A 7,775-nucleotide genomic window follows, 5' to 3' on the forward strand; every position below is an offset into this window, starting at 1 on the left:
CTCTCTCTCTCTCTCTCTCTCTCTCTCTCTCTCTCTCTCTCTCTCTCTCTTTCTCTCCTTTAGAAGTGCGGTCTTGTTGTGTAGTATGTGTGGCCTGACTCAGGTCAAGGTGGAGGTGGACTTTTAGGTCTTCAAAGCTCAAGTCTGGCCAGGGTGTCTCAGTGTCTCCTGCTGCCTGTGGATCAGGATGTAGAACTCTCAGCTCCATCTCCAGCCCCAAGTCTACCTGGATGCTGCCATGCTTCCCACCAGGATGATAATGGACTGAACTTCAGAAACTGTAAGCCAGCCCCAATTAAATGTTGTTCTTTATAAGAGTTATCATGGTCATGGTGTCTCTTCACAGCAGTAAAACCCTAACTAAGACAGTGTCCTATAATAAAGGTGATAGTAAGACAACTGCTTAGTCATCTAGAAAAAAGGATTAAATTTTGATTCATGTTCCACATCATATAGAAAGATAAATTCTGGGGTTGGAGAGATGGCTCAGTAGCTAAGAACACCGACTGCTATTCTGAAGGTCTTGAGTTCAAATCCCAGCAACCACATGGTGGCTCACAACCATCTATAACAAGATCTGACGCCCTCTTCTGGAGTGTCTGAAGACAGCTACAATGTACTTACATGTAATAAATAAGTAAGTTTTTAAAAAACAAAAACAACCTCCCCCCAAAAGAAAGAAAGATAAATTCCCCATGGCTCAGTAATCTAAACATAAAAAACAAAACCATTCAATTACAGAAAGAAAACTTGAGTAGTTCTATTCTTACCTTTGTGCAGTGGTAGAGTTTCTGACACTGATTGGAAGTCCAGTTTCAGGAAAAGAACAGGAATGCTATGAGTCAAAACCATTTGCATAGCATGAATCCCTTACAGAGTCTAACCTACCAGATTACCATTTGTGATGTAGATCAGAAGGTTCAGAATGCCTAATATTTTTATAAAAAAAAATTAACAATGGAAGAGAAGGACATGAGCAAAGCATGTGCAGAGACACAGACACACATAGCACACATGTGACACACATAACCACTGATCTGTAAAGGCCCTCGCATGTGATACACATAGCCACTGATCTGTTAAGGCTCTCACATGTGACACACATAGCCACTGATCTGTTAAGGCTCTCACATGTGACACACATAGCCACTGACCTATAAAAGGTCTCACATGTGAACAACTACTCCCACATATTTGGTGAACAGTTGCGGGTTTACCACAGGAAGGAGGACGAGGAGAAGAGAGAGAAGAAAGATGAGAAGGGGAGAGAGGTAAGAGGACAGAAAAAATAAATGAAAAGGAAAGTGTGTAAGCACTTCTCCCAGATCTTAATTCCTCTCATAAGGCAATGTGCTGGGATCTTCTATTTCAACATTGTTCTATGCCGCCTACAAAAGCAATTATCCTGTGGGACAGGAGTGGTAGACTGCACACTCAAGACCTTCTGTGAGTCCATGAGTCCAAACCCTAGCACCTCACCAAACAAAACAAAATCTGACATCCCTGGTCAGAGGTATTTTAATCCCCACCTGGGGTTTCTACCCCGATGTAGACCATTTAGTTCTAGAAAAAAGGATTAAATTTTGATTTAATTCAATTTTGGTAAAAGACACACACAACCTTTGTATTGACAATAAGCCTTAAACAGCATAAGAGCTGGGCTATGCTATTAGAATCTACTTTCCTATAGATAACTCCAAGTTCTTCTGGCCTGCTCTCAACTCTAATTGGCCAGTCCTAAGGGCCACATTCTCTTTAACTCACCTAACCCATAGCGTCTCCTTCCTCCCTTCCCCTTCTTCTCCCACTCATGGTTCTCCTCCAACGCAGAGCCTTGGAATGTTAAACCCCACCTATGCCTCTTCTGCCCAGCTATTGGTTGTCAGCATCTTTATTCACCAATCAGAAATAACTTGGGGGCAAGGTCACACAGTGTCACTTGTGTCTAAATGCAGACTCTTGTCTCTGGGGCAACCAGGTCTTGGGGGGCCAATATTAGCATTAGAATACAGGCAGCATCAGGCCAGCCCACTACAGTCATAGCTAAAAGTTATGTCATACTTTAAATACCTAATGCATAATTTAGGATATAAAGTTTAATGAAAACCCAGTCTACTTACATGGTTGTCTTATGTTTAAGCAGAAGAAAACAAATGACTCTCTCAAGTATTTTCAGAACAGGACGAGGGTTTAGGACTTTCAGAATGTTCCACCCAAAAAGAATTTGAGTTTTTACAAATGTGGAGTGATACAACAGATTTCACATCGAATGAAAACGGCTGCCTCACAGAAGCTAGCAGAATTGCATAAATGCATTTGTATGATTCATTAGTTTTGTTCATGACTACAACAGATATACCAGAGGAACGTTACCTGTGAGGAAAAACAAAAACCAGAAAAACAGGTTTATGTAGCTTAGCTCACAGTTTTGGAGGTCAGGGGCATGTTGTTCACATTGGCTTAGCTCTTACAATGCTCTTCTTGCTCACTGAGTCCTAAAACAACACATGGTGTCACATCTCTGTCTAGTGTGAGTGTCTGGTTTCTCTCAATTCATATAAAGTCACCTGGATTCGAGCAAGGAGAGATCTCTATGAACTTACCTAAATCTAACCACTTTCCAAAGGTCTGACCCTATAACACCACTGCTGGGTTAAGGGTCTACCTTTTTGTACTATTAATGTGTGACTTTGGGGATTAAGTTCCTATGTGCACTTGGTGGGAAATACAAAATGTGTATAAAGTCAAACTTGCAAAGTAGGGTCCATTGGAAAAGTGAGAGGTGAGGCAGAGGGAATTCAGCCTCTTACTGCGGCTAGTGTGTGGTGCCTTTAAAACAAAAAGCAAAACAAATTGCTACAAGGGGTTGGAGAGCTGGCTCAGTGGATAAGAGCATTTGTTGCTGTTCTAGAGGACCCAGGTACCCACATGGCAGTTCACAACCGCCTCTAACTCCAATTCCAAGAGAATCCAGCGTCCTCTTCTGACCTCAGTGGGCCCTGTATGTGCACAGTACACAGCCATACATGCAGGCAAAATACCCACCCATACACATACACATAATAAAATAAAAATAATTTTAAAAATAAGAGAACTACAAATGCTATGAAGCTGGATGTACTATGACTCTAGCACCTGGGAGGCAGAAGTTAAGATGACTACAAGTTCAAGGCCAGGTGAGGCAGGCACCGTAGTGTATCGTAGGAGTTGGCTCTCTTTCTACCAGGAGGGTTCTGATCAAACTCAGGTCATTATTCACTTTGGTGCCAGGCGCCCTTACCTACTGAGAGATCTTGTCAGCTCAAAAGTCTTAAAAAGAAAATAACAACAACAACAATAGTAATAATAATAATAATATTCTTTGAATACCCATTGGGTGTTGAAAATACATTTAATTTGTATAACATCATATAGTTTAGCCTATCTGTGTACTTTAAACATGCTCAGGATATGTACAGTAGTACACTATCAGCCTTCTGTTGCAGCCCGAGGTAAAGCCCATTTTAAATCAAGTACTTATTATCTCATGTAATTTATTGGATATCTGTATCTAAAAGAAGACTGGAGCCATTATGGTTTTTTTTTTGTTTGTTGGTTTGTTTTTTGTTTTGTTTTAAGACAGGGTTTCTCTATGTAGCCCTGGCTGTCCTGGAACTCACTCTGTAGACCAGGCTGGCCTCAAACCCAGAAATCCACCTGCCTCTGCCTCCCAAGTGCTGGGATTAAGGGCATGCGCCACCACCGCCCAGCCCCATTATATACTGTAGAGCATCACCTCTTTCTGTGACCACAAGTCAGAAAGAGACTGGCTTGCTGCTGTCAGCCGACATTGAAAGATGGGGTGAGACTGTACATTATTGATGGAGTTTACGCGATTGAATTACAGTTCCTACCAAATGCTATCGCTCTTATGACACCATTTTTCAAAAAAGGGAAGGGTAGGTGGGACTCTCTTGCTGTGCGGCTTTGCCGTGTTGTACTCAGTTCTTAGCTGCCAAACTCCACATGCAGAGTCATGTGCCAGAGGAACACCTTACGTCTCACTCTGGACATGAGGAAGTGAGGAAGAAGAGGTTTAGGGACCCAGAATGCCCTTCAGAGATACATCCTTGTGTGACCTTACGTCCTCCAGGTAGCATCTACTTCCCCCAAAATGCTACCAGGTACAGACCAAGCATTCAAAACATGAGCCTATGAGAGATATTTTATACTTGCATTTTACCAGGGCCATCTGTACCTTTATTGCCGGTGGCTAGGGATTCGGAACATGGGTAAGCTGCTTGGAGATGAACTCCAAGTGAACATATAAATAATAATTACCTGGAGGTGCCAAGAAGACAGAGCTACTGTTGAGAGAAGTAAAACAAAAACAAAAACGAAACAAACCAGGCCTTTCTCCTCTTTTATTCTAAGTGAACATCAAGTGGAATTTAAATCAGCTTTTAAGATATATTTGTTTTACAAGTGCTTTACTTGAATTACATATGTGAACCACATACATCCCTGGTGCCTCTGGAGGTCTGAAAAGGGCATCATCAGATTCCCTGGAATTGGAGTTAAGGATGGCTGTAGGCCACATGGTGCTTCTCGGGACAGAGGCCAGGTCTTCTGAGCCATCCATCTCTCCAGCATCTCAAGTGGAGGTTTAAAGTAATGAAGGAAACTTAGGCAAGGGGAGGCAAATGCTTCACTTGCTGGAAGCTTAGGGATTTACTAGCGTGTAGTTGCAGCACATGGGACATGTTAGCCTTCTGCCGTTCGGGCAAAACAAGAACAAAACAGTTGAGATGCTCATCTTAGAAGGGGGAAAGCCTTACTTGGGTTCATGCTTTCATAGTTTTTAATCCATCTGAGAAGTCACACACGCACATAGGCTTATTGAGAAGCTGCTCTCAGACAAGTTCACTGGCCCCAAGGAAGGAGGCCAGAGAAGTCACCATGGGAAGGGAGAGAAGAAAGAGGAGGGGGAGGGAGGCAGACCCAAAAAAAAAAAAAAAAAAAAGGTCTGGATTATATATGGAAGAGTCTCTCCGGGAAGGGCAGCCCAGCCCCTGGGCTAGAAAGTTCGGGTTGGGGGCAGGGCAGGCCAGGTAGGGACTGAGGGATGCTAGGAAAACCTGGGGGCCAGGTCTGTTTTGGTGTGTAAAATATGCACCTCAGCCCCCTGTCCTGGGGTCTGAAACAAACCACATGGTCAGTGAGTGGGCGTTGTTGTCTGAGGCCTGAGGTTAGACAGAGAAAATGCAGTGGAGCAAAGCTGTTTACTTCACGGTAGTCATGAAGCAAAGCATGAGGCAGGAAGGGCTTGCGGTCACTAGAGCCTGCTCCCAGAGTCTACCTTTTACCCAAAGCTCCATCTCCTAGGAGTCTAGGCTTTCAGGGCACTCCAGAAGCTAAACAGTGTAACTGGGATCCTTGTGCTCGGAAAATGGTGGGACTATGGTGGCTTACAGAACAAGGAGTTAAAAGCAGACTGTATGGCCAGGGCCAACTAAGTGTTTCTTAGTCGGTGTTCTGTCACTGTGAAGACACTGTGACCCTGGTTACTCCTATCAAAAGAAGGCATTTAGCCAGGCAGTGGTGGTACACGCCTTGGGAGGCAGAGGCAGGCAGATTTCTGAGTTCGAGGCCAGCCTGGTCTACAGAGTGAGTTCCAGGACAGCTAGGGTTACACAGAGAAACCCTGTCTCGAAAAACCAAAACAAATAAACAAACAAACAAATAAATAGGTATTTAATTGAGGCTTGTTTACAGTTTCAGAGGTTTAGTCCATTATCCTCATCCGCATAGAAGTGGACCTGGTGCGGGGAGGTCTACATCTGGATCCACAGGCAGCAGTAGGGGAGAGACTCTGGGACTGCTTGGGATTTTGAAACCCCAAAGCCCAGCCCCCAGTGACACACTTCCTCCAACAAGGCCACACTTCCTAATCCCTCTTAAGGTCACACTCCCTGATGAGTATGCATTCAAATACATGAAGCTGTGGGGGCCATTCTTACTCAAACTGCCACAGCCAGACAGTAAACTCGGGCTTTTTGCAGGCCTTATGTTTTCTATTGAAAGGACATAATACGGATGCTGTAAGACAAAGACACAGACCATACACAAATGAGTAAGCCTAACTGTGTTACAATAAAACTTTATTTACAAAAGCAGGCTACAGGCTGGCTTAGCCCATAAGGTGTAGTTTGTCCCCTCCTTAAAGGCAGCATCCCGCCTGAAATTAACTTATATATGAATATTCTCTTGGATTTTCCTTTTGTTTTATTTCAGCCCTAAGGAAATCTACAATGCCCAGTGATCAGCAAGAACTGGGTCCATTTCAAAGGTCCTCAAACCTGAGGACACTTTACAACCACTTCCATGATTTGTTAAATCAAGCACTCCTAGCATTCTTCCCAGAGTTTCTTGTTTTCTTGTTGCAGTAGGAATTTGTGGGTTTTATAGGTAGACAGACCACTCTCGAGTGTTTGAGATTTCTAATGTATTGGGTTTTGTGTACACTAGGCAAACACAGCCTTTCAGAGTTTTTGATTCAACTGAGGGACCTTCAGGGGCTTCCCAGTCTCACACCCTCCTTCCAGCTTTCCCCTCCTGCCTGGGGTCAAGCTGGACCAAGTTCCTTTCTCCACCCACAGGAACACTCCTGAGTAAAAAAATTCTCAAAATGTCCTAATAGTCACCTGACCCTCTGGAAAGTCCCAGGTAGCATTCCAATGTGTGTCATGCTTGCTAGGCAGTAGATTTAAAGGTCGATATGCTTAGCCAATAAGTTTGAATTGTAACCTTGCTAATGTGACCTGTGCCTCTAAAAAGTATATATAAAAAAAACTGCTTGTAATAGCCTTTCGGGGGTGGCCTTCTTGTCACTCATTTAGAGAGAAACCCTGTCTCAAAAAACCAAAAAGTAATCGTGAATTACTTTGTGGTTAGCATATTATTTTTAATAACACCCTATAATAATTATGTATGTCATGATATTCTGTGGGGGTGGAGAATACTATGGATTTACTTAACTAACCCATTTCTCTCATCTTGAATCTCTGGGAACATAAGTTGACTTTGTTAGTTTGGGCTGCTAGAAAAACCAAAAACACAAAAACCCAAAAAAACCCCAAAAAACAAAACAACAACAACAAAAAGAAACTTGCTGCTCTTCCATAGGCCCTGAGTTTGGTTCCCAGCATCCACAGTGAATAATTCACAACTGCCTGTAACTCCAGTTCCAGGGGATCTGACGCCTTCCTCTGCAGGAATCCCACTCCACCCTCTGCCATGCACCCACAGGTACTCATACACACAAGCAGACACATAAATACATATGGATAAAAAATTCTAAGTATAAGTTATTTTAAAGTAATGCAATTAATTCTTTTTATTTCATTTTCTTTTTTGTCTTGTTTTATTTCATTTGAGGTAGGGGAGGCCCTCCTTGGCAGCTTAGGCTGGCCTGGAACTTATGTAGGCAAAGCTACTTCAAACTCTTGGCAGTCTCCCTGGCTCAGCCTCTCAAGGCTGAGATTACAGAACTGGCCTATCAAGGCTGACTCTCTCTCTTTTGCTTTTTGATACAGGACCTCAGTATGTAATGTAAGCTTGGTGTTGAACTCATGATCTTCCTGCTTCAGCTTCTCAAGGGCTGGAATTACATGTGTGCACAATGAAATATTGTATTATAAATAATTCTGTGATAGAAGTATAAATATAGTAATTATTTATTAAAACATCTGGATCCAGGTAGTGGTGGTGCATACCTTTGATCCCAGATTTGGGAG

The 7,775-nt window shown here is 43.0% G+C and overlaps 1 long non-coding RNA gene across 1 annotated transcript; it reads right to left on the minus strand.

Annotated features, from left to right (window-relative positions):
• Positions 1 to 39: 39 nt before the first annotated feature.
• On the minus strand, positions 40 to 1,788 carry LOC116097815. Its single transcript, XR_004121558.1, has 3 exons — positions 1,765 to 1,788; positions 771 to 835; positions 40 to 175 (listed from the first exon to the last, which is right to left on the minus strand). It is a non-coding gene; the product is annotated as an uncharacterized LOC116097815 (long non-coding RNA).
• Positions 1,789 to 7,775: the final 5,987 nt, after the last annotated feature.

This window comes from Mastomys coucha, unplaced genomic scaffold, assembly GCF_008632895.1.
Source record: "Mastomys coucha isolate ucsf_1 unplaced genomic scaffold, UCSF_Mcou_1 pScaffold2, whole genome shotgun sequence".
Lineage (NCBI taxonomy): Eukaryota > Metazoa > Chordata > Mammalia > Rodentia > Muridae > Mastomys > Mastomys coucha.